Here is a 27,330-nt window from a genome sequence, read left to right as displayed (position 1 = left end):
TGTCGAATGGTCCATTCAGTGTTTGGACATTCCAGGTTCAGTTTTCTTTAGTTGCTGAACAAACAACTATGTAGTAGTCAGTTTGTTTCATTTGCTGAACAAACAACTATGTAGTAGTCTAAAATCACCGAAACTGTCCATATTGTCCTTGGTACACTACAGCCAGTAGCCATTTTTTCAAGGGTTGTAGATAGAGGTATCTGGGGTCTTAAGAGGTGACTCCTGTGTCTAGAGCAAGGCCAGGACATGTACTCGGGGCCTGGTGAACTGTTCTAGGTTTGGAGTCTGGGAGTAGAGGCTGCAGCTGGAGAAAAAGAGGAATTTTGGGCTTGTTCCAAAACCTTGTCAGGAGAGATGGCTGCTGTATGCACCCATGGTGTCTGATCTGGGAAGTTAAGGTCTCTCCTAGAGAGAACTTGGAACTACAGTATACTATGATCTGGGAAGATTTGGAGTTGAAGAGATGGACTTCCAGTAGTAGCTGGTTGGAACAAGGCCTGTAGGTTGGTTTTTTTGGTAATTTTGGCTGTGTGAAACTAGTGTCTGGGGCTATCTTCAGGTCTCTTCTGTGCACAACTGAGAGGAGCTCCTGGGGTGGGAGTGGTACAGATTTGAAGCCCTTACTTGGTACTTGCTCCACCAGGAGGTTCGATTATTTGGGTTTTGGGAAGGGTGCCAACAGCGGGGCCCAAAATAGGGGATTTCTTACTGTTTTCTTGTGGATTCTGGGTAGAGTAGTGGTCTAGAGGTGGATTGTCTGGGGTTTGATCTTGGAGTTTGGGAGAGGTGAGCATGAGTAGGGATTTTTTCTTGGTTTTGGTTCCTCCTAAGTATCCTCTACACTCACACTAAGTTTCATGGCATTCGGATCACTCGTTGATGAGATATTGGGTTTTTTGGCAAACTTGTGCAATTGGACAGCTTTGCACAAATCCCAAAACCGAGAGATATTGCCCTATTCATCTTAATTTCAGTCCTTTGGAAGTGTAAACTAGGCATCATAAGCTTCTATCAAGCTCTTGATCACACAATTCTGACACCAACACTCATTCTGTGAATCCCTTGATTTTCTAGGATAGGCTGTCTAGTCTGTTTGTAGACACAAAAATGGTCTGTAAGGCAACTTCCACTTTAAGTTTTACCACCAAACTTGGTAGGCATCAAGATTAAATACTAGAGTACCATTGTACCAGAGGGTATCAGCTGGAGACACCTTAGTTTGCTGCAGGAATCAGTTCAACAATCCCACGCTCAGTCAGTGCAGAAAACTGCCAAGTAAACAGTTCAGTTCGGAACCCCTTCCACTTGTCATGTTTGATTCAGATCTTGTACACAGACACCAGACACTATGGAGAAGCCTTGTACAAAGGGGTATTACATTTGGATCACATTTGGTTAGTCAAATCATCTCTGCAAGCTGACCGTGCAGAGTGGACAGATATGAAACAGTGAATGTGAATGTACAAACTTGAGACAAGCTTGTACAGAACAACTATCAAGCAGAGACATCCAATCTGTTCATAAGGAGACAAGCTTGACAAGAACAACTATCAAGCCTTATGAGAATGAGTTAAGGGCTAGCGGTCCATGAGACATAAACATGGAGAACTTGTAACACTAGAGGGGATGTGACAGAAGTGTCAAGTGAAGTGCTTCCATGGTTTGGAAGACTTAGGCCAAGTTCAGGACCAAGTATGACAAGTAGTGTAAGCCCAACGGGGCGTGTAGTGACAGACTCAACCACGTGTCCAAGAGATAAAAATATAAAGAGAGAGAGGGGAGCATAGTCACAAGGGACAGGGGACGGGACGGGGGACGGCCATAAGTAGGGAACGGGGACGGGGGAGGGAACGGCACTCAAAAAATACCTTTTTAAAAAAGTTTTTCTACTCTACACTTATTCTACTTTGGAAGTACATGAAAATGAGCACAAATTTACACTAAAATGGTAAGCTTTTCTGTCATATTAACAAAATACGCCAATCAAAGAGTGAAGGCGTTCACGGTTGATTGTATTAATAATTAAGTAGATACAAAATGAGTCATGACTCAAGAGTCAGGACTAAGCCTTAAGGAGGTAGAATACATGGACGTACTCAAATGAGTCAATGACAAAAAAGTGCTAAAGACTAGAGGCTAGAGGCTAGAGCTAAGTAGTAAGGCCCATGAATCATGATCCATGAATGATTATCCACGTGAAGTGCTCGCCTCATGGTCATGGGTAGCTTGTGCCAAAGAAGCATCAAGCTCATCCTCATCCTCAGTCTCATCGTCACTGGCATGCTGCTCTTGCACCTCATCCTCTTGTTGCTCTTCTTGTTGACTCATCTCCCACTTGGTGAAGAAATCTGCCTTCTTGGTCACGCTCTTGCAAAGCATTCGCAAGTTCGCGCTGACGAAGCAAGGTCATTGGCACGCTCTACCTCGAGTCGGTTCCTCTTCCTAGAGGCAATGTGGCTGTAGGTACTCCAAAGTTGCTCCAAGCAAGAGGAGCTGACGGCCTGGCTAAGTATGCGGATGGCAAGTTGCTGCAGCTCCATTCCATCCGAACCAAAGTCCTCCCACCATAGAGCAGCACCAACTTTGGAGCGGTCAACCTGTGCATCATGACAGCCATAGGAGACATGAAATGACTTGTACATCGAAAGCTGGTCCCTGATCTTGCGCCTAACCGATGCATCAGGCACAAGACAATCCAAGATGATCCTCCATCTAGCGCTCACCTTCCGGTCGCTCTCCTGCTTGTTGCCTTGGAATTCTGGGTCCACCACATAAGTTGCTGTATGCAATGGAGAGTAGTAGGAATTCCATCTTCCTAGACACAAGGCATAGATCTCCTCGTATCTGTTTCGTCAGGCACGAAGTCTTTCAACTTCTCTATCATGCGATCCATGGCCTCGTAGATCTTGCCTATGCATGGTTGCATAACGTCTACAATCCTCAATAGGTGGACTATGGGCCTCACCATAGCATCTGTGGTCTTCACACGCTCCCACCAAGAGGCGTCATCCGCTCGTAGCTTACACTCTTGGCCAGTGTTTGTACGGGACTCTTGCATGGTGACAAACTCGTCGCTAAGGAAAAGCCTCCTCAAAGCACCGCTACAATCCTTCAACCGGCCCAACATGAGAAAGTTGTAGGGTGTCGGAATATTTGAGGAGAGAGAGACAGGACCTCCTGTTGTGAACTCATGTCGAAGTCTTTGGTGTTAGCCTCCTCAATGAGCGGGCTGATCCATGGCCATGCCCCGATGTCCTTAAGGAGGTTGTTTAGGCAATGAGCCATACAAAAGGACACCGTGACATGTCCATACATACCTTGGAGAATAGCTCCCGCCACCCTACTGGAAGGCTCCCCATCTGCAACAAAGTCCACTACATGCTCGGGGCCAACCATCTCCATGGTGGTAGCCCACTCCGTTGCAAGCACATCCGCGCTCTTCCCGGTGCCGGATGCATCATGAGATGAGATGAAGTACATCTCTCCGCGGGAATATGCAACCACATCGTGAATACTCCTCTTGCGGGTGTCACTCTATCCATCCACAATGAGGGAGACTCTGTTCCTCTCCCATTGCCGCTTTGTGTTGTTGGCCGCTTGCTCTACAATGCGCTTCTCCTTCTCGAGCAATGTAGTGCGCAAGCTCTCGGATGAGGGGGGCGTATAGGTTGAGCCATACTCCCCAATCTTCTTAACCATGACCTTGAAGTATTCCGACCTATTCAAGAAAGTAATTTACTAATGAGAAGGAGACTAGGATGATGAAAACATGAATGATGAATTGGCAATGATCGATTGCACTTACCTAGCCGCTTGAAAGGCAATGTGGTCGTGGAAGAAGAAGCGGGCCACCGCCATATCCACCTCGTCCTTCAACTTGGGGTTCCAATTCTCCCCAAGTGTAGATTGTTGTCGGGGTTCACGTAATGGTTGAGAGGCCGTGGAGCTGGAGGGTGCCGGCGTCGTGGATGGAGTAACATTCCGACTTGATGGTGAAGGTGATGGTGTGCATGATCCCGATCCACCACATGACTCCATTGTAGAGGCTTGAGTTCCTCTCCCCATCGTGGCGGGATCCACGGCCACTCGTGGTGTCCTTGCCGCTTCGACCGCCTCGTAGACGCTAAGCTTGTCAAAAAGTTCCCATCTTTTCTCGGGCGTGACATTCGTGCAAAACCTCACCTCATGCCCACTCTCATGCAAGAGGTGGGCTCGCACTTTGTCGGCGCTATCCGTTCACCGGTACGGGCAAAGCTTGCATGCCCATGGCCGAGAACCGCCTCCATGAGCGGATGGGGTGTAGTTAACCTCCTCCCACCATGTCCATCCCGTTGTCCTTCTACGGGAAGCCCCGGCATGTGAGGAGGATGCCATGGTTGAAGATGGCTTGACTCTTGAGCCTTGAGGAATGAGAGAGAGAGAGAGAGAGTCTAGATAGTAGACTCTAGAGAGTAGGGCGGCAGCCCGCAGACCTTGTGTGAGAGGCTTGGAACTTGGAAGTTGGAAGCCAGAAGAAGCTTGAAAGCTTGAAAGTTGTGTGTGCTTGTAGCCTTGTAGAGGCTTGTTCTTAGATAGGCAAGAGAGAGAGGCAAGCCTCAAGAGCAAGAAAGAGAGAGAGGGCCAAGCCAAGGCACGAGGTCTCTGATGCCGTGCACACACCACGAGGATGACCCACAAGTATCTCTCACCGGGCTAGTACCAAATCTAAATCCAATGAATCCAAATCCAAATCCAAATCCAAGTCGAAGTCCAAGTCCAGACGCAAGTCCAAGTCCAAGATCCATGTTCATGTCCAAGCTTCATGTCCGACCTATAAGTTCCATGTTTATGTCCAAGCTTCATGTTCCATGTCCAAGCTCTATGCCTAAGTTCTCCATGTCCAAGCTATATGTCCAAGTCCAAGAAACACTCGCTCATCCCATGAGTAATCTCCACAACTCCTATAGTCTTGTCCATGAAGAAAACCATGGAAAAGCTCTTTCTCGCAAGAAAACTGATATAAAACCTGTTTTAATGGTTTTTGGGCGATAAAAACATCCAAAAAGCAGTTTTTAGGATTTTTGGAGTAGTTTTAGGGTTTCTGAAATTTCTGTCCGTTCAGCTCCGTACATGCGTTCGTATCGCCCATGCATATGTCCATACAAGTCTAGGGCTAATCTTACATCTGAAACCAAGTTGGAGAAGGTGTTGATGGCAAAGAAGAAGCTCTCCATGATCATAATGATGCCCACACACTCCACAATCTCCTTCAATCTTCAATGATCTTGTTCATGGTACTACAAGAGAAGTCCAATCCTTTTTATACTTGTAAGAGTCTCTACTTTTTGCCAAAAAGACTTCATGCTTTTTCTTTGTCTTTTTATGCTTTGCTTTTCTCTTTTTGCCTTTGCTTTTGCTCTTTTACTTTTATCAATAAAATATTACTTAACTTTTGGTGCTTTGCTTTTCTAGCTTTAAGACCTTGCTTTTTGGCTTTAGAGCTGCTTTTTGAGAAAGCGCCTTTTAGCTTTTTGGTCTGGCTTAGTCTCCTCTTTCCAATGGTACCCTTGGCTCGTGGTCAACCTTGTTTTACTTCGTGCTTTTTCTTGCTTTTTTAACCAAGAATGGTGCTTTTTCTTAATCAAACCTCATGGACCCTCTTCCCATGTCTTCTTCCACTTGTCTAGTGTCCGGGCATGGATTTCATCATGTGAAAAGAGCTAGGAGGACCAAATAGTTACATTCTCTCTCTCTTACATCGCAGTTGTCCTCAAGTGCAGACTGCAAGTGTTCCAAGCACATCCATGTCCCTGGTACAACCATATGTTCCTGGTATATCCATATGTTTCACGGTACATCAAGTACATCCATATGTTTCAAGGTACTAGCCCCATCTGGTGAGCTTGTGCATTTGGTCTTTCTCCATATCCGTGGTGTCATCTGCTCATCTGACAACATCTCAATGCCTTTTCTTTGACTGATGTCCTTGTTCTTGATGGTACATCTTCATGGCATGTCACATGTGTTAGATAAAATAAATGCATACTTACCTCCTGTAAAAACTAGACACAAGCTAGTAAACAAACAAGTATGCATTATTCGCGTCTATTGAGTATTCCAGGTACTGGCCAGGTAGTCTGGAGGCCAGTGGACTATCACGTGCTATAAATCCAAGCATTGTCCACACATCAAAAACAACACACAAAGTCCAAGAAATCCATTACATACATCACTATGTAATGATCCTCTTGTTCATGGATTTTCCTATCTGGTTTCATCGAAACCGTGCTAAGCCATCTAGCCACTAGGACCGCTCAGACTATCCTCAAGGCCATCTGGTCACTGGGATCGCATGAGAGTTCATCAATAGTCATCTGGGCCATCTGGTCACATTGACCGCCCGACTATGAAATCCAATACAGTCATCTGAGCCATCTGGTCGTAATGACTTCTCGACTGCGAAATCCAATACATTCATCTGGGCCATCCGGTCACAATGACCGCTCGACTGCGAAATCCAATACAATCATCTGGGCCATTTGGTCCCAATGACTGTCCGATTGCGAAATCCAATACAGTTATTGGAGAGACGGAAAACTCTCTCACTTGTAGTAAGAGTAGCACGATCCACGTGTAGCTCAATCCAATGGGATTTGCATCCCTGTCGGAGCTAGGGATTCGACCCGTACCGGTGCACAAGAGCTTATCCACAAATGGAGAGAATGCTCATGGCTACCATCACTTGACACTAGACTAAGCACACACACAAGCTCAACTTGTCCTCATTCCTACACACCCCTTCATTCACAAATACAAGCAAGAGGAATACAATCACTATGCACTCAAGCAAAGAGAAAGACCTCACTCCACTCCTATCTTCCTACAAGCATGCACACATTCAAGCATCAAGCTTCCATGAAAGCTTCAAATCAATCCATGTACTCAAAAATGAAATACTAAAAGCATGCATAAGAGTAAAATGATTAGAGAAGAGGATGAGAAAGACTCATGACATTGCTAATGATTCAATGAAGAGATTTACCTCATACAATGATGTAGATGGGGTGAGAGAAGAGTCTTCACCTCTATGGAGAAGAGGGAGAGTAGGTCTCTCAAAGGAGCTCTTGCATGAACTAAGCCCAAAGTGTGTCTAAGCTCTCAAATGAGCCACCTTTTATACAAAAATTCTAGGACTCCCATAAGTCCCCATGTGGGATTATTGTGAAGCCCTCTCCCACATACATCTACAAAGTGGAACTCTTTACAAGAGCCCTAAGTATCTTTTTTTGTTGCATCCTGGTATTGATCTTCATTTGCAAGCAACAGTTATCTTGGCCATCTGGTTGCAATGACCGCCCGACTGCGAAATCTAATATAGTCATCTGGGCCATCTTGTCGCAAGGATTGCCTGACTGCGAAGTCCAATATATCCAGCATCGTTGCTGTCCAATGGGTCATCTGGCATCGTTGCCTCCCATATACAAATCTCCTTCTGGCATCATTGCCGTCTATATACAAATCTTGCTCCTTGGGCTATTGGGCATCGTTGCCACCCAAACTAGAGCATGTCCAAATAACCATTATAAGCAGAATAATGATCAATTCTAGTCCAATATATATACAGTGAAGAGGGCTAGAGGTATGAACCCTCTCTCTTGAATCTGTCTTGATCGCAAGACATCCATATCTGTACTTCAAATACAATGCCGTGCACACCACGGGGATGACCCACAAGTATCTCTCACCGGGCTAGTACCAAATCCAAATCCAAATCGAAGTCGAAGTCCAAGTCCAAGTGCAAGTCCAGATCCAAGTCCTAGTCCAAATCGAAGTCCAAGATCCATATTCATGTCCAAGCTTCATGCCCAACCTATATGTCCAAGTTCCATGTTTATGTCCAAGCTTCATGTTCCATGTCCAAGTTCTCCATGTCCAAGCTATATGTCCAAGTCCAAGAAACACTCGCTCATCCCATGAGTAACCTCCACAACTCCTGGAGTCTTGTCCATGAAGAAAACCATGGAAAAGCTCTTTCTCGCAAGAAAACTGATATAAAACTTGTTTTAATCGTTTTTGGATGATAAAAACATCCAAAAAGCAATTTTTAGGGTTTTTGGAGTAGTTTTAAGGTTTTTGAAATTTCTGTCCGTACAGCTCCGTACATAGGTCCGTATCGCCCATGCATATGCCCATACAAGTCTAGGGCTAATCGTACATCTGAAACCAAGTTGAAGAAGGTGTTGATGGCAAAGAAGAAGTTCTCCTTGATCATAATGATGTCCACACACACTCCACAATCTCTTTCAATCTTCAATGATCTTATTCATGGTACTACAAGAGAAGTCCAATCCTTTTTATACTTGTAAGAGGTTCATGCTTTTGCTTTGCCTTTTTATGCTTAGCTTTTCTCTTTTTGCCTTTGCCTTTGCTCTTTTTACTTTTATTAATAAAATATTACTCAACTTTTGGTGCTTTGCTTTTCTAGCTTTAAGATCTTGCTTTTTGGCTTTAGAGCTACTTTTTGAGAAAGCGCCTTTTAGCTTTTTGGTCCGACTTAGTCTCCTCTTTCCAATGGTGTCCTTGGCTCGCGGTCAACTGACTTTATGCTTTTTCTTGCTTTTTGACCAAGAATGGTGCTTTTTCTTAATCAAACCTTATGGACCCTGTGCCCATGTCTTCTTCCACCTGTCTGGTATCCAGGCATGGATTTCATCATGTGAAAAGAGCTAGGAGGACCAAATAGTTACAGGTTGCACACATGTAAAACCAAGTGTACAGATGGTTGCAGGTCAAACTGGGCATAGTTCACAGAAGGCAAAGTTGCCATTTTCACCCGGTATGCATTGGTGCTCTTGGTGTATGCCCGTAGCTAGCAGCTTATTTAGGTAGCACTTGGCATGCATTGGGTGTTCCCGGTGCACGTCGAGAGTTACCGGTATGCATTGAAAGCTATTAGCATGCCTAGGTAGCACCCGGCATGCATTGGGTGCTCCCGGTGCATGCCGGTAGCTACCGACATACTTAGGTAGTACCCGGCGTGCATTGGGAGCTCCCAGTGGATGTCGGTAGTTACTAGCATGCATTAGAAGCTACCGGCATGCCTAGGTAGCACCCGGCATACATTGGGTGCTCCTGATGCATGTCGGTTAGTTACCGGCATGCATTAGAAGCTACCGGCATGCCTAGGCATGCATTGGGTGCTCCCGGTGCATGCCGGTAGCTACCGGCATACTTAGGTAGCACCCGGCATGCATTGGGAGCTCCCGGTGCATGTCAGTAGTTACCGGCATGCACTAGAAGCCACCCGCATGCCTAGGTAGCACCCGACATGCATTGGTTGCTCTTAGTGCATGTCGGTAGCTCTAGGTGCATGTCAGCTGGCTGCCATGGCATTGATTATAAGAAAACATTCAGTCTAGTGGCAAGGATGACTATCATCAGGGCAACTGTTTCATTGGCTATAACCAAAGGTTGGAATTTATATTAGATGGATGTTAAAAATGTATTTCTAAATGGTGACCTCTCAGGAGAGGTGTACATGCAGCAGCCTCGAGGATATGTACATCCTATGTATCTAGATAGGGTGTGCAACCTAAAAAAGCATTGTATGGACTAAAGCAAGCGCCGAGGGCTTGGTATGGTAGGATTAACAGGTTTCTACATGGTATTGGTTTCAGGTCATGTGACTCAGATAGTTCTCCCTATGTCATGACATTAGGGTATGGCATCACTATCATCATCATATATATGGATGACCTGATTTTGACTGGGAGTAGCCATGAGATGACTGAGCAAGTTAAAGAAATGTTTCAAGTAGGAAAGGTGCGGGGCCTTGTACCACCGAACACAAAATAGAGTGTATCTAGCAAACCATACATCCAATGGAGGTGTGGTATGGCTTCCCTCAAAGCTCTCGATATCCCAAATCTACTCCTAAATCAGCTCATTATTTTCTTTAATGTAGTCCCAAATCGCAGGGCAAAATATGGGCTGTTAAAAACTCTGAATTATCGGACCACTGAATGCAAAATAGAGTGTATCTAGTAAACTGTGCATCCAATATAGGTGTGTTATGGCTTTCCTTAAAGCTCTTGAAATCCCAAATCTAATACAGTAGCTAAATTGACTCTTCTTTAGGTGTGGTCCCAAATCACAAGGCAAAACATGGGTTATTTGAAACTCTTATATAGACTCTAAACTGCCGGACCACTAAATGCAAAATAGCGCGTATCTAACAAACCTTACATCCAATGGAGGTGTGGTATGGCTTCTCTCAAAGCTCTCAACATCCTAAATCTATGCCTAAATCAGCTCATGATTTTCTTCATGTGTGGTCCCAAATCACGGGTGAAACTATGGGCTATCTGAACTATCGGACCACTGAACACAAAGTAAAGTGTATCTAGCAAACCGTGCATCCAATGGAGGTGTGGTATGGGTTTTCTTAAAGCTCTAATAACCCAAATCTACGCCTAAATCAGCTCATAATTTTCTTTAGGTGTGGTCCCAAATCATGCGGTGAAACATGGGCTATCCGAAACTTTGAATTGTCAGAACCCATCGAACACAAAATAGAGTGTATCTAGCGAACCATGCATCCAATGGAGGTGTGGTATGGCTTCCCTTAAATCTCTTGACATTCCAAATCTAGTACTAAATGAGCTCATAACTTTCTTTACATGTGGTGTTTGAAACTCTGAACTGCATGACCACCGAACACAAAATAGAGTGTATCTAGCAAATCGTGCATCCAATGGAGTTGTGCTAATTTTTCCCTCAAAGCTACCAATATCCTAAATCAGCTCATAATTTTCTTTAGGTGTGGTCCCAAATTGCGAGGCAAAACATGGGCTATCCAAAACTCTGAACTGCCAGACCACCAAACACAAAATAGAGTGTATCTAGCAAATAGTGCATCCAATGGAGGTATTGTATGGCTTCCCTTAAAGCTCCCGACATCCAAATATACTACTAAATCAGCTCATGATTTTCTTTACGTGGTTCAAAATCATGGATGAAACTATGGGCTGTCCAAAACTCTAAACTGCCAGAGCATTGAACACAAAATAGAGTGTATCTAGCAAATCATGCATCCAATAGAGGTGTGGTATGGATTTCCTCAAAGCTCTCGGTATCCCAAATCTACTCCTAAATCAGCTCATGATTTTTAAAAAAGTGTGGTCCCAAATCGCAAGGCGAAACATGGGCTATCCGAAACTTTGGACTGTCGGACCACTGAATGCAAAATAGAGTGTATCTAGAAAACTGTGCATCCAATGGAGGTGTGGTATGGCTTCCCTTAAATCTTCCAACATCCCAAATCTACTAATAAATCATCTCATAATTTTCTTTGTGTGGTTCTAAATCAAGGGGCAAACATGGGCCGTTTGAACCTCATTTTTCGATCATCGGCACCCCCCATCTTGAGATCCATGCACTCCACCCTCGTCAAATTCACATCTAAGATTAAGGTCGGGTGGTAACACTACCGAAATAGCTGAAATTTACAGAAATGGAATTTATAATTTTGTAAAAAAATACAGAGGGGATACTAACAATTACGTAAAAATGCTTACATAGGGGTTTTTAAAAGGGGCCTTGAACGCACGTGATACAAACATCTTACACTAAGTGCCCCCCGCATCTCCCCCCCCCCCCCTCCCCCCCAAGAGTTGGTTACTCTAAACAACAATAGGGATGATGATGCTTACAAGTTGAAGATGGTGGGTGGAAGGACTAGCCAGGGAGTGGTTTGAGGATGTAGCTTCAGATGCTGAAAGAGGAAGTTGGGATAGGTTGAAGGAGGCCGTGAAAGGAAGATATGGGAAAGCAAATACTCCTCAAGACTTATGGAGAAAGCTGAATAGGTTAAACTAGGGAGAGGATGAAGAGATGGCAGTCTTTGTTAGTAGGTTTGAAGTTGTATGGAGGAAGAAACTCAAGACTTTGGGGGAGAACCAAGTTCGTGCTGACTTTCTGAAGAAGGACAAGTTTATTGAAGTATTGCATGAAAGGATCCAAGGAGAAGGTGGAACTGAAAGATCCAAGTACATTTGCAAAAGATGTGAAGATTGCCATGTACCAAGAGAGGAAAATGAGATGGACAACTGGTTTGTGTATGCCACCCACTATGCCAGGTAGAGTTGATACATTTGTTTTTCCTAATTTATGCCATGCTAGTAGCAATGTGCATGTTATGGATCAATGTGTGAGTGATATGTCAACAATTAATGCAAAGGCATTGGATTAGTGTGTTTGTGAAGCTACAGAAAGTGCAGGTTGTATGGTTTTGGAAGACTGCTGAAGCTCCCGCTCCCCCCCCTGCTCGCGCTGCTGCCTGCACGCCCCCCCCCCCCTTCCCGCCAACGCGTCTGTCCCCCCCCCCCCCCCCCCCCCGCCCGCCTGGTTCTCTTGCGCCCCCCGCCCCCTGCTCCTCTCCATCGTGCCCCCCTCCCTTCTTCAGCGCCCCGCCCCCCTCCGCCAGTCTCCGCCCTCTCACCCTTTCGTGCTGCTTCCGTCCCCCCCCCCCCCCCCCCGGGGTTTTTTTTCTTCGCCGACGCCTTACCCCCCCCCCCCTTCACTTCTTTCTGTTTTTTCCGTCCCCTGGGGTTTTTTTTTTTTGCCTTCCGCCTTTTCCCTCCGCCATTTGTGTGTAGCTCGGCTCTTGCAGGACTCTCCGCATTCGCTCCGCCTTCGACATAGCTTCAAACTCTGATGGAGGCTCCTCCCGCCCCACCTCAGAGGGACTCTTCCGTAGCCCCCTCGCCTGCTTCAGACCTTGGCAGCATGGCAGCAGATGCCGAGCAGGGAGAGCGCCTTTTCCATGTTACAGTTTGCTTCCCTGGACTCCGTCGCTCGTGAGTACCTTCCGCTCCTTTCTAGGCTAGGAGCATTGGTGGGCTCGGTGCTTGAGACTGGCCCCACAGCAGCTTCAGTGGTGGCTAGAGCAGTTGGGCTACCTTCGGTCAGAGTTTTGGTTCCTGACATCTCCTCCCTTCCGAAGGTTATTCAGCTACCTAGGATAGGGGGGGATGGATTGATCAGAGAGTGGAGTTTTCGGGGCTCCCGAACCAGTGCTTTATCTACAGGTAGGTCGGCCACATGGCCAAGGCCTGCCCTCGCAGGAGACCCGACCTTCACCGCAGCAGCAGAGCAGGCCCCCGATGGCCCGCCCACAGATGCGGCTCGGCAGGCAGCCTCCAAGATGCCTGCTCAGCCCACAGAGACCTCGGAGTGGCAGCCTGGACAGGGGCGCAGTCGAGGGAGACAACCACAGCAGCACGCCCAAAGACCGATGCAGCAGTAGCCACAGTCTCAGCATCACTGGGTTCCCGTGAGGAACAGCTTTGCTCCCCTCCAGGAGGAGACCCTAGCGCCGACTGAGGACCAGGAGATGCGAGCACCCCCTCCTTCGCCCCCACCCCCCCTTCCCCCCCTCCCGCATCGCTTCCACCTTCGCCTCCTCCCGTTCCCGCTCCGGTTTTGGCAGCGGCTCCTTCTCCACCCCCTTCTCCCCCCCCTCCTCCCCCCTCGCTCGCCTCATCTCCCCAGGAGGCCCTGGCAGTTCCCTAGCGCTCACCTGTAGTCCGGTAGACACTGAGCACCGACCTTGCTCGAGCACCGCAGAGGAGACCTACCATGCCGACTCGGGCTTCACGGATATCCTCTATCCGCAGTCGGCTGAGTCGTCTCGACACTAGACAGCGCTCGGAGGATTTTGATTACTCCTTCACACGGCTTTTTGGAGCGGAGGGCCCCCATGAGCTAGCACCCATCAGAGTTCATGTAGTGATACCTCCGGCCCGAGGGGAGGAGGCACTTGATTCAGCGGTGGCCTTCTCATTCCCTCTCTGTGGCCCTAGCGACCGGGAGTGGACTCTGGATCTCGCTCTTAGCATTTTGAAGACTTAGGCAGTTGAGTTTTCTCATCATGTGAGCGATCTGGAGGTGACAGACGTGATAGGCCGACTATGGGAGTTGGCTCATTTTTTCTTTGATACCGGGAGTGTGGATGCCTCCGGGATTGGACATTTGGTGGTTCGCATAGTGGCAGACTTAGCACGCGACCCTGGATATGTATGCATACACGAGGTTGCTCTGTCTGAGCGGGAGGCAGTCGCCATGGGACACAGCCACTGGCGCTTGATCCGAGATTCTTGCAGCACACTGGGTGGGCAGATTCGTAGCCGCTCGGATGGGGACTATTCTCCATCCAAGCCGCTTGCGAAGGCCCGCCGTATGGCTGAGACAGCCTCCACCTCAGCAGGTCATCCATGAGGATCATCTCATGGAATATACAGGGCCTTGGCGACGCACACTATATACGTTATCATGGTTGCTTGAGGCAGGAGCTTCAGAGATGCCTGGTTGGAGACAGTATTGATATTCTGATGATGCAGGAGCACCATTTGGGTGAGAGCAGGATCCGGAGATACGGTTCGGTGATGCCTGGTAGATGGGACACCTTTTGGTCTGCAGGGTTTGGTCCCTTGGGTGGGCAGGGAGGAGTATGTATGGTCATTGCGCAATGGCGGCAGGCCATTGTGGATCGCGAGATCATTGTGCCTGGTAGAGCACAATATGTCATTCTGAGGATGCATGATGAGCTCTTTGGCGTGCTCAATGTCTATGCGCCCAACCATGCTAGTGCCAGAGCAGAGTTCTGGACCTAGGTTACGGATGCATTGCCAGAGGTCGCACATTGGTGTGTCGGGGGTGACTTCAACATGCTTGAGGACCCGGCCGATAGGATGGGAGGCAGTCATGTTACAGTGCACAGCACGGAGCTTGTAGCGTGGGAGCGATTTTGCATGACACTGAGGATCACTGATGCATGGCAGCATGAGGCTTTCTCCTGCTCTCAGGACAGTCTTAGTTTCTCTCGGTCGGATCGCCGGCAGGGAGGGACTAATCTATCACGGATTGACCGCTTCTATGTGGGCGACAGGTTAGGGGAGCGAGGGGGCTCCGTCGGCATTCTCGCTGGCACCTCTTTTTCAGACCATGCGCCAGTTATTTTGACACTTGAGGAGAGGACACGGTAGACCAGCTTGCAGTTGAGGATCCCAGAGAGGGTACTTACAGATCCTAGTCTCGCTAAGGACATTGAGAGGATTTGGCACGACAGCCAGAGCTCAGACCAGGATATGCAACAGGCCAGTGTGCCTAGGGACTCATCGAGCTCAGCTCTTTTTTGCATGCTGCAGCCTTGACACGGCTGGGAGAGACTCATGAGCGGGAGCGTCGGTTGAGACGTAGCCTTGCTTCGCTTCAGCGCCTTCAGGAGCAGCATCCTACATGTGAGTGGGTGGCGTCCCAGCTGAGCCAGGCACGCCAGGAGGTCAGAGAGGCAGAGGAGTAGAGACATGAGTTCTACTATCGTCGCCAGGCCTCCCAGTGGACGCAGCTGGGTGATAGAGTGACTGGGGAGTTTTTTGAGATTACTGGACCCCGCCATGCTCAAGCAGGAGTCCGCCAGCTCAGGAGGCAGGACGGATCGGTAGCCACTGAGCCCGGGGAGATCAGAGCCATTGCCACTGAGTTCTATAGAGACTTGCTTTCAGCGGAGCCAGCCACTAAGGCTCGAGATGCTTGCAGACAGACTATGTGGGCCCATGTGCAGAGGAGGGTCACAAATCGTATGCGCACAGTTCTGGGTGAGCCTCTTTCAGAGGTTGAGCTTGCTGAGGCCTTGAGGGTCCTTCCGCGCCATAGTTGCCCTAGGGAGGACGGATTGACACCTACCTTTTTTATGCGCTATTGGGACCTTTTGGGGCTAGGCCTCCGCAGGGGCTTTCAGTATGTTTTGGACACTGGGGTGATGCCACAGAGCTTTTCAGAGGGCTTGATCTCTCTTATCCCCAAGGGGGAGGGAGTATCAGATGATATTCGGCATTGGAGACCTATTACAAACCTCAATACTGTCTACAAGGTCTTAGCAAAGGCCTTGAGTTTGAGGATCCAGCCCTTCCTGGGGGAGTTGATTCATGCTACCCAGACAGGATTTGTCAAGGAGCGCAGTATCCTTGACAACATTTTCACCTTCTGGGAGGCGACGGCCCGAGCTAGATTTCTCGGTGACGACCTGGTCGTGATGCTTCTTGATTTTGAGAAGGCATACGATAGAGTCGATTGGGGTTTCTTAGAGGGCACTATGCTTCGCCTGGGCTTTGAGCCAGTTTGGATTCGAGGAGTGGCGGCTCTATATTCCACAGCTCGTAGCCAGGTGCTGATGGCAGGAGGACGAGGGCCGAGTTTTGAGTTGACCAGATCAGTCCGTCAGGGGTGTCCTCTCGTCCCGTTTCTTTTTCTCTTCTTTGCTGAGGCTATGAGCATGTATCTGAGGGCAGAGGAGGTTGGTTTGAGGCCAATCTTCAGCGGGCAGAGCAGTCGCTTCAGGTTTTTAGTGCAGCTTCGGGAGCATTGATCAATTGGCACAAGACAGTGGCCTTTTGGATCAATAGCGCTCCCACTCCGGCATGGAGCCCAGATCCGGGTTTTAGATGGATTCCTCTTGGCACAGCAGTGCGGTATTTGGGATGCCAGATTGGACTAGATTTGTCACCTGAGCAGCAGATTGCCCCGCTTCTTCTGAGCATCCGGAAGAAGCTTTGCTATTGGAGTACAGCTCGGCTATCCTTGGCTGGGAGGGTGGTGGTGGCAAATCAAGTGCTTTTAGCGACCATGTGGTACATCACGTCTTGCTGGATCTTCTCGAGCTCTTGCATCAGCCAGGTACAGAGGCTGATCATGAACTTTCTTTGGTCTGGGAGGGATGGTCAGCCAGCCCGGGCTAAGGTTGCTTGGGCGGTTATTACACTTCCGCTGGCCCAGGGAGGCTTGGGTATTATAGATCCAGTTGATCAGAGTAGAGCCTTATTGGGGAAGCTTATTGTTCGGGGGCTGCTTCCAGGCACTGAGCCTTGGAAAGAGCTTCTTTTTCAGCGGCTGCAGGCTCGGGCTCGGGCTCCCCCAGCAGGGGGCACTTGGGCACCAGAGATACGATGGATCTGTTGGAAGAGAATGACTCAAACACAAGAGCTTGCAGCCAAGGAAATGCAGAGGAGATAGAGAAGAGTGTGAGAGAGAGAGAGAACTCACACAATGCTCAAGAATATCTTGATTGTCTTGATGAGGCTCAAGGGAGACCTCGTATTTATAGTGATACAAGGGTATGGGCGGGCGCCCAACTTATGGGGCGCCCGGCGGACCAAATACAAAGAATGCCGTGACAAGGCCCAAATGGGGGCCAAATGTACAAGTAAATATATGGCCGCGAAGCTCTCGAAAAGAGCTACGCGATGATCAAGGTCCGGAGGCGAAACTGGGACTTTATTCCCAACAACCTCCCACTTAAAGGGCCAGTGAAGCTCCTCTAAGCTATGTAACTCCCACCCGCTGTAGACACATATCAAGCTGTGCTTTTGGCAAACTTTTGATGAGAGCATCTGCAGGGTTCTCATGAGTGCCAATCTTGACCAAACTGACCAAACCATCATCTAGCACCTGTCTGATGAAGTGGTACCGTACATCAATGTGTTTGGTACGAGCATGAAACATGGCATTCTTAGCCAGGTATATGGCACTCTGGCTATCACAACCAAGGACCGGAGCCCTCTCTGGCAATCCAAACTCTGTGACAAGGCGTGCTAACCAAATGGCCTCCTTAGAAGCCTCTGTGACGGAGATGTACTCGGCCTCAGTAGTAGAAAGTGCTACTATCCTCTGGAGTCTAGAGCACCAAGAAACAGCACCACCTGCAAGAGTATAGATGTACCCACTAGTAGACTTGCGGGTATCAGAATCACCTGCCATGTCTGAATCACAATAACCCTGCACCTCAAGTGGACCTTTACCATACATAAGGCATTTCTTCTGTGTCCCCTTCAAGTACCTCAAAATAGACTTTATAGCATCCCAATGTGCTTTGCCCGGGTTGGACATAAAACGACTGACTACTCCCACTGAATGAGCAATGTCTGGCCGTGTAGCAACCATAGCATACATAAGAGATCCACAAGCAGAAGCATAAGGGATCCCACGCATAGTACTGGCTGCATCATCATCTTTTGGGCAATCATCCTTGGATAGTTTAACATAGGGCTGCAATGGAGCACCCAAAGGCTTAGAATCAGCCATGTTAAATCTATCAAGGACTTTCTGGATATACTTCTCTTGCGAGAGGAAAAGCAACTTCTGTGCTCTGTCCCGTCTAATCCGAAGACCCAAAATATGTTCAGCTGAACCCAAGTCCTTCATAGCAAAAGCTGACTTCAGCTGGTCCTTAAGAGCTTCCAAAACGCTCTTATTCTTCCCGGCAAGAAGCATGTCATCAACATACAGTACAAGTATCACTGGGCTGCCATCTGCATCAGTTTTAGTATACAAGCAATGATCTGCATGGCTACGATTAAACTTTTGGTTAAGCATGAAAGCATCAAACTTTTTGTACCACTGCCTCGGGGCTTGTTTCAGCCCATAGAGACTACGCTTCAGCTTACAAACCAGATGTTCTTTGCCAGGAATGACAAAGCCTTCAGGCTGCTTCATATACAGCTCTTCATCTAAATCACCATGTAAGAAAGCTGTCTTTACATCCATCTGATACAGTTCTAAATCCAAAACAGCAGTGAGAGCAAACAAAACACGAAGGGTGGTCATTTTGACCACAGGAGAGAAGACCTCCTGAAAATCAATCCCTTCCTTCTGAGCATAGCCCTTAGCAACAAGGCGGGCTTTATACTTAGGCTGGCCGTCAACTGTCTTGACTTTGTACACCCACTTGTTAGGAATAGCCTTCCTTCCTTTGGGCAACTCAACCAAATCCCAAGTGTCATTTGCATGTAGAGACTTAATCTCCTCCTGCATAGCATGCTCCCACTTGTTTCGGAGTTCACAAGACTTAGCCTCTTTGAAAGTAAGAGGCTCACCCTCATCTGTAAGCAAAACATGTTGTAAAGAGGGATCAAAACGCTGAGGTTCCCTCCGAAAACGAGTAGACCTCCGTACCCAATGATCATTGGCTGGTTGGGGGTCAATATCGGGAGGAATCATAATTTCAGCATCAAAAGGCTGCGGGTTTTCACGAACAGCCTGATTTTCAGCATATAGGGGTTGCTGCCCTACACCTCCAGGAGCATGAAGCGGCTGTCCAACCTCTTCTGGCTCAAATATCACGGACTCATTATCTTCAGCCCTTTGTGAAGCATCCTGGGGCTCATTTTCAGCATCAATGGGTGGCTGCCCTTGCTGAAATTTGACCTTTTTCTGATCACCATGAGAGGCACAAACATTACGGAGCAGCTTTGCCTCATAAAATACAACATCCCGGCTGCGAACCACTTTGTTGGTTGATGGCAACCACACACGGTAGCCCATCTCACCTTCATCACCGTAGCCAACGAAGGTGCCCTTCTCGGACTTAGCATCAAGCTTGTTCCGGTCTTCCTTGCGGATATGTACATATGCATCACAACCAAAGATGCATAAGTGGGCATATGAGGACGGTTTGCCAGACCAAACCTCCTCAGGGATTCCACCTTTCAAAGCTGTGTGTGGAGATCGATTGCAAACATGAACTGCAGTTTTCAAGGCTTCTCCCCAAAAATCCTGAGAGAGATTAGCTGTGGACAGCATGCATCGAACTCTTTCACACAGTGTACGATTATACCTTTCAGCCACACCATTTGAAGAGGGGCTATAGGGGGGTGTAAGTTCCCTCTTAATGCCATTATCATCACAAAATTTCTGAAATTTAGTACTAACAAACTCACCCCCATTGTCAGTGCGTAAGCATTTAATCTTCACTCCAGTTTGAGTATGAACAAATGCATAAAACTTTTGAAATGCAGCAAAAGCATCATCCTTAGATTTCAACAAAGTGATCCATACTTTTCGTGAGTGATCATCCACAAAAGACACAAAGTACTTTGAACCACCTTTAGATTTAATGGGCATGCTGCATATGTCAGAGTGGACCAAGTCCAACTTTTCAGCCTTGCGAGAGGCACGAGAGGAGTAAGAACTCCTATTCTGTTTCCCATACAAGCAATCATTACAAAAATCAAGCTTGCTTCCTTTTGCATCAAACTTGTTCAAGGAGGACAAAATGGAGAGACCCTTATGGCTCATGTGGCCAAGTCTCTTATGCCAAAGCTCCATGTGGGAGCGTACCTCTGCAAAAGCAATAAACTTACCAGACAAAGCCTGACCATGAAGGCTATATAATGTTCCTTTCTTGCATCCTTTTGTAATCAGCCTTGTGCCTTTGGTCAATTTCCATGTGCCATTTCCAAATATGGCCGTGTATCCCAAGGCATCAAGCTGGCCCACAGACAGGAGACTGGTTTTCAAACCAGGCACATACCTCACATTTGGCAGCACAAACTCACTACCATCCTGCAAAGTCAAATTCACGGTGCCCATACCTTCAATATTGCAAGCATGATCATTCCCCAAGAACACCTTTCCTCGGGAGCCTGCAGTGAAAGTTGCAAAACACTCCTTGATAGGAGTTACATGAAAAGAGGCACCCGTGTCAATAATCCGAGTCTGTGAAAGCACATCAGATTCATACATCAAGGCATGAATAACATCTGGTTCTGTGACATGCAAGTTATGAACATCAAGAGCATTAGCAGAAAAAACACATAGCACATCATCTGAGTCAGACAGTTCCTCTATGACAACACCAGAGGCCACATTGGCCTTGCTCTTATCCTTTTCGAACTCTTCTGCTTTGCTGGAATTACTCTCTTTTTCCTTCTTTTTGTCATTTGAATGACTGGATTTCTTCTTCCGGTCTTGCTCCATCTTGTAAAACTTGCAATCTGGCTTCTTGTGGCCTTTATGACCACACTGGTAGCATGTAACATCAGATTGCTGGCCCTTGCTCTTGCTTCTACCCTTTGAATTGGTAGTAGTATTTCCCCGCTTGGTCGTCCTCCCTCGTGAGACATTTGCAGAACCGCTAGTCTCTGAGGTCTTCCTCCGGATATCTTCATTGAGAATAGCACCCCTGACTCCATCAAAAGTTAGGTTGGGATTTGTCCCAAGTGACACCACAAGTGTTTCCCAAGAGTCAGGCAAAGTAGTGAGCAAAAAGATAGCTTTCAACTTATCATCAAAAGCAGGCAATCCAGAATCCTGCATCTGATTAAGCACCCCTGTGAAAGTAGTAATATGCTCTACTGCATTCTTAGAATCATCAAGTTGCATATTCATGAGTTTCCTGATGAGATGTACCTGGTTCACTGGCGTGGTGATCTCATAGGTGCTTCTCAGCTTCTCCCAGACGGCATAGGCTGTTGTCAGCCCTTTGAGGTCTACAAGAACCTCATCAGCAACAACAGCCATCTGGAGATAGGCAACGGCCTTTCTGTTCAGGATTCCCCATTCATCATCTGTCATAGCAGCGGGTTTGAACTGCTCAAGTGCAGTATCACATTCCCGCAGATAGAGGATATTCTGAATCCTCACCTTCCAAAGATCAAACCCAGTGCCTGCAAACTTCTTAATCTCTAGTAGACCCTTAAGATCACTTGTAGACGCCATGACTTATCAAACTGACACTTCAGAAAGTAAGCAATAGCAAGATGTTATGTACCAGATATGGGTTGAATGTAGGATGCTCGTAGATTGATGAAACAACTTCAAGTGAAGGAGACGGCGGAAGAGTATCACCGGATGTCGATGTAAACCCGAGGGGCAGTATGTTGCTGTCTTTTGGGGGTTGCTCGTAGATCCTGTCTGCTGGAGGCAACGTCGGCTGCTGCTAGTGGCCGTGGGGCTGCTGGCTGCAGCCCGGACTGCTTGCTGGTGGCCTTGGGGCTGCTGGCTGCAGCGTTGGCTGCTGCTGGTGGTCGTGGGGCTGCTGGCTGCAGCCCTAGCTGCTGCTGGTGGTCGTGGGGCTGCTGGCAGCAGCGTTGGCTGCTGCTGATGGCAGCCGTACAGCAAGGAGAGAACAAGGCAGCAAACGCTGCTGATTGCAGCAGCGCAGCAGCAGAAACGCAGCAAAGGGGCAGCAAGGGAGAGGAAAACGCAGCAGAAGGGCAGCAGGGGTGGAGCAGAAAACGCAGGAGAAGGGAAGAGCAAGAAAAAACCACAAAAGAGGCTCCTGCGTTAAAAAGAAAAGAGCAGCACTCTAAAAAAAACGCACCAGATTGATGATAGAAGGGAGGTGTTTGACGCGAGAAACGCAGACGATCCCGTAGTCAATTGGTGGAAGACACCTCTAACTCCATAGCTTCTGCATACAGCTTCCCTCCATAGCTCTGATACCAGTTGTTGGAAGAGAATGACTCAAACACAAGAGCTTGCAGCCAAGGAAGTGCAGAGGAGATAGAGAAGAGTGAGAGAGAGAGAGAGAACTCACACAATGCTCAAGAATATCTTGATTGTCTTGATGAGGCTCAAGGGAGACCTCGTATTTATAGTGATACAAGGGTATGGGCGGGCGCCCAACTTATGGGGCGCCCGGCGGACCAAATACAAAGAATGCCGTTACAAGGCCCAAATGGGGGCCAAATGTACAAGTAAATATATGGCCGCGAAGCTCTCGAAAAGAGCTACGCGATGATCAAGGTCCGGAGGCGAAACTGGGACTTTATTCCCAACAGGATCTTCATAGAGATGAGGAGGACAGGCCTCAGTAGAGGATGGGAGGACAGATTTGCCTTGAGCATCCTGCGAGCTTGGGAGTTGCTGAGACCGGGACTCTCTCAGAGACCTCCTTCTTGTGATGAGGAGCGGGTCAGACAGCCGCTCATCTGGAGCCCAGCGGTACGCACAGAGCAGGGTCATATGCTTGGTTCTCGGCCTCGTCTAGCTTGGGGACCATTGGCGGCAGGCCCAGCACGCAGTTTTGGAGACTGGCAGGCCTTCTGCAGTCTCCCAGAGGAGATGCAGGTGGAGAGGCTGAGTCACTTCAGAGGGGGGCTGATTATGAGTGATGACATTCAAGAGGCACTCACAGAGGAGTGGTTCACGCCTCTCGAGCCAGTGGCCCCACGGTGGAAGGAGCCTTTACACAGTTGGAGATCCTGATTGCTGTCAGAGCTTGCACTGAGGATGGTAGATGCCTCTACTATGAGATCCAGGATGAGGGCAGACTTCAGAGAGTGGAGACGGAGTTGCCTTTGGTTGCAGAGTGCATCTTTCAGAGGATACGGGTAGATGCCGCCGCTTCCCGAAAGTGGCATATTGATCCAGACCCTGCAGATGTGGACTCTAATTGGCGCATATGGGCATATGCAGGCGCCCCTTGGCCCAGTGGGACCCTGGCGAGTACGAGTGGCATGATCCTTATGCATCCCCCGAGGCCACAGAGATCACCTTTTTCCAGTACATTGTTCAGTTGGGGAGACATATTTTGACGGCGAGGAGAATGGTCTCTCCAGCTGCATCGGAGCATTGGCGGCTACAGGGACTCTCACAGGAGTTCCTGGAGGATTTTTGGACCAGGCTTTGGGCTAGTCGATAGGCACGCAAGATCTCGACTTTCCAGTGGTTGGTCGCCCACAGGGGCTCTGCAGTTGGCACCTGGCTTGTCTACAGCAGTCTTCTGGCGGCCTGCGTCCGATGCGGCCACCCTTTGGAGACACAGAGACATTGCCTATGGGACTGTCCTCAGGCGCAGTAGATTTGGCTGCGGATGCTGTGCATTCTGGCCCCCCTCTCCCCAGAGGGCATGTATACGTGGGGTGCCGCTGCGTGGTCGACTTCGTCAGGGCCTGCTATGGGCTACGAGACGGAGCAGGACAGCCAGGCCATCAGATTCATTAGGGGCCAGCCTCGCCTTGTTCCTGCACCAGATTTCTCATCCGCCGGCTGGACACAGGAGAGGGATCTACGATGGGAGCTTCGCAGCAGCCTCACCATTTGGTTCACCCGGAGAGCCCGGTGTTTCAGGGCCTTTGAGGGGAGACTGGAGCCACCAGCAGAGATTGTTCGGGGGATTTGGCAGGAGTTGATCCACACCCTGCGAGGACAGTATGACCGCATCCGGGGCGACTCGGATGAGGCGATCTTGCGGCGCCAGGCCTTTCATACCACTTGGCGCAGCGGCCCCTTCTATACCCTACACGCGGGTTCCCCCCGCTGGCACTACAGGCCACCTGTTTGGCTTTTCCCTCCTCCTATTGTATGATATAGCCCCTCAGTTCTTTGTACTGATATTTGTATTTTTTGGCACCCAGGGAGAGTCTCCCTAGCTGCCTTGCTTGGATCTTTGCTCTATTTTCTTATGAGCAGGAGAGAGTCTTTTGTAGCCCTACGGGCGTTTTTTATATAACTAATGAAAGGATCTTTTCTCGGGGAAAAAAAAAGGTGCAGGTTGTATGGCTATGGACCCAGAGTTGGAGGTAGTAGATGCTGGCAAAGTGATGGAGTATTGCTCAGAGGTTGGTAAGTCTACTATGGAGGGGCAGGTGGTCCCTAGTGTGTTGGAGATATCACAGGTACCTGAGTTGGGGGTTGCTTCATCAGAGGATGCTAGTGTGAAGTCGAGAGTATGTCAGAGTTGCTTTTGTATGATGATACAGGTAATGATGATGCTAGCATGGATGAGAAGTCATATGTGGATGAATATACAGATAGTGACGTGGATGATGATGTGTGTGTTTAAGATGGGCTACAAGATGCTTCTCCATGTTTTGTTAGTACATTCCGTGATGATATTGATATTGCCTGCTTACTTTGAAGAGGTTGCGATGAAGGGTGTTGCTGCAGTTGATGCTGAATATTTGGAGATAGGTGGTGTGGATGTCCAACCAAGTGGTTGTGATGAGATGGATGAGATGGTGTCAGTGTGTGAGCATAATAGCGTTGGCAAGGGTTGTGATGAGATGGATGAGATGGTGTCAGTGTGTGAGCATAATAGCGTTGGCAAGGGTTGTTGCGATGCTGTTGGGGATATGTTTGTTAGGTGGTGTGGATGCATTGGTCAGGGAGATAAAGCATATTGTATGTGTAATTGCAAGGCTGGATCAAGACAATCACATGGAGGAAGACCTTTGCACAATGGAAGATGCCATGCTTGTGGAGAGGATCAAGAGGACTGTGGGTGCAGGGAGTGCTTGCCTCGCATGGTGGGTCATGCACCACTACTGAATGAGATACAAATGTATTTGTCTCAGGTACAATGCAGTCCAGATGTTTGTTTGTTAGACTATCGTCTGATGATGCTCATGAAGATGCCAATGTTCCAGAGGATTTGGGGGTTCATAACAATGTGTTGACATTGCTAAGCCACTAGCGTGTGGTGAGTGGATAAATATGGCGCTTTTGCAAAAGATATGCATGCAGTGTGTGATAGGTATGAAGCTCTTCTATGGAATGCTATTCCTTATGATGCCTCAATTTTTGTGTTTGATGCTGTCTGGATACTGTGTGCTGGTGAGTAATCCAGGGCAGCTTGGAAATTTAATGAGTATGTTTCTCGAGTTTTCTTGGATGCTAGGGAGTCTCTTTTGATGGTGCTGAGGACTATGATAATGAGTATGTGCAGGACGAGGTGAAGTGGGCTTGTATGAGCTATAGAGTTCAAGATTTTGATTGGAGTTTTGATCAGGGAGATGCAGGGTTCATTGTGTGTTAGGAAGATGTTTGTAGGGAGGGCCGTGCTATTTGGTCCATAATTCTGATAGGGATACAACTCTGCAGAGGGAACCTTTGAAGCCCATATCAGATGTGATGTCTTGGAGGATGCAAACCAGCCATTTGATCCTGGTGGTAGTAGTCTATTTGTAGGGAATGTAGTTGTATATATTCCCTTTTGATCTAGGTGGAAGGGTCAGTTTTTCAGAGTACAAGAATGTTATGAAACACTTAAAAGTGTTCCACTAGGGGGGTTGGGCTATATGTGAGGAGCAGTTTTGTGATGGATGCATAGCTAGTACTTGAGCAAGCCCAGAGGAGGAGAAGCCATGAGAGCTTCTGATGCTGTGATTTGGACAGGTCTTGGAGCGAGGAGATGGAAATGACATGGGATGGTTTGTGTGAACTTATGATGCAATGGATGAGAATAAGCTACGGTGGATGATGTCCAAGATGATGATGCATGGTCATCGTCATCTGACACTCACATGGGATTTATTGATATGATAGCATAGGCAGGTTGGGAGTTTGTCTAAGAAGGGATGGCTGTACATAGTGAAACCATGTTTATGATGAAGAGATGATGAGGTAACTGAGTGTACATATGATGATACTGAGAAAGGCTCATAGCTGATCATGTGCATAGGGGTGATACATGGCCATGGCCATCTAGTATTCATGGATAAGTGGTAGTCCACTTAGCAGCATAGGGGGTACCACTAGTCGGATGAAGATCAAGAGCTGGCAGTTGAGAATAGCAAGAGGATGATGTTACTATTTTTGGCATGCAAGGGTGCTGAGCAGCAGGGGACACAGAAAAAAGCAACGTGTTTCTTTGGGGGTTAAGGAAAGAAGCTTGGATGTTGGAAGATCATAGAACACAGCACAAGACAAAAAGAGCTGAGCCTATAGGTGAGTAGAAGAGTTGAGAGACCTAAGGTGAAGTTTGTTCTGCGTGGTGCTATCGATGTTCTGTGTTGTGAGAGAGTCCGAAGTGTTTTATATCTGTTGGTTCAATGTTTGAATAGTGGGTTATTGATTATCAAATCTGAATCTTGAGCTTATGTATGTCTTGGGTAAGAGTTATCAAGCTATGTCTGTTTTGGTCCAACTTCATTAATCTAGAGGGTTTGGATTGGCTACAGGGATCAAGCATGGTTTGCTAGCATGAAGTGGTTTCCTAGATTGTACAATTTATTTGAGGGAGATCAGCAACAACAGTCATAAGAAGATAAGAAAGTGGATTTGTTTGGATTGTCAAGAGAGGGATCATCAAGTTTAGAACAATTTTTGACTTGGGTAGGGGAGTTGATATAGAATTAAGATGTGGTCAAGGTATGAGATGGTGATCATAGGGATTTTTCTCTAGGGTTTCGAGAGGCTAGAAGTTTGTGGATCTAGAGAATTGGTGAAGAGTAAGGGGCTACATTCATCCCTCCAAATAAGTTGGAGCTGTTGATTTAAGCGTATTTTGATTCACTAAAACTTTGATGATATCACTTGGGTTGGTAAATGCTTTTGGAACAGGTGGTTTGGGAGCCCCCAATCTTTGTACCTATTTATCTCTCACTTGTGTGGTGTTTGGTGGTGTTATAGAGGCCATCACCTAAAGCCCTCACACTGTCTTTTTGTCAATTCCAATCTATTGGGATTATTTGATAATGTTCAGTGTTGATTAGGAGGTCACACTCCAAAAAAGACATTCGGTTTTGGAGTTTTTGGAAGTGTTAATTTGTTGTTTAATTCTATTTTGAAGCT

The 27,330-nt window shown here is 47.7% G+C and overlaps 1 long non-coding RNA gene across 1 annotated transcript; it reads left to right on the top strand.

The window, feature by feature from the left end:
* LOC147638421 (uncharacterized) lies at positions 1-27,330 on the top strand. Its single transcript, XR_015265876.1, has 3 exons — positions 1-35; positions 24,304-25,291; positions 26,718-27,330. It is a non-coding gene; the product is annotated as an uncharacterized LOC147638421 (long non-coding RNA).

Source organism: Cibotium barometz, chromosome 5 (assembly GCF_041138505.1).
Source record: "Cibotium barometz isolate CiBa-2024 chromosome 5, ASM4113850v1, whole genome shotgun sequence".
Classification (NCBI taxonomy): Eukaryota; Viridiplantae; Streptophyta; class Polypodiopsida; order Cyatheales; family Cibotiaceae; genus Cibotium; species Cibotium barometz.
The sequence above is the reverse complement of the archived record's forward strand: the minus strand, read 5'-3'. Positions and strand labels throughout refer to the sequence as shown.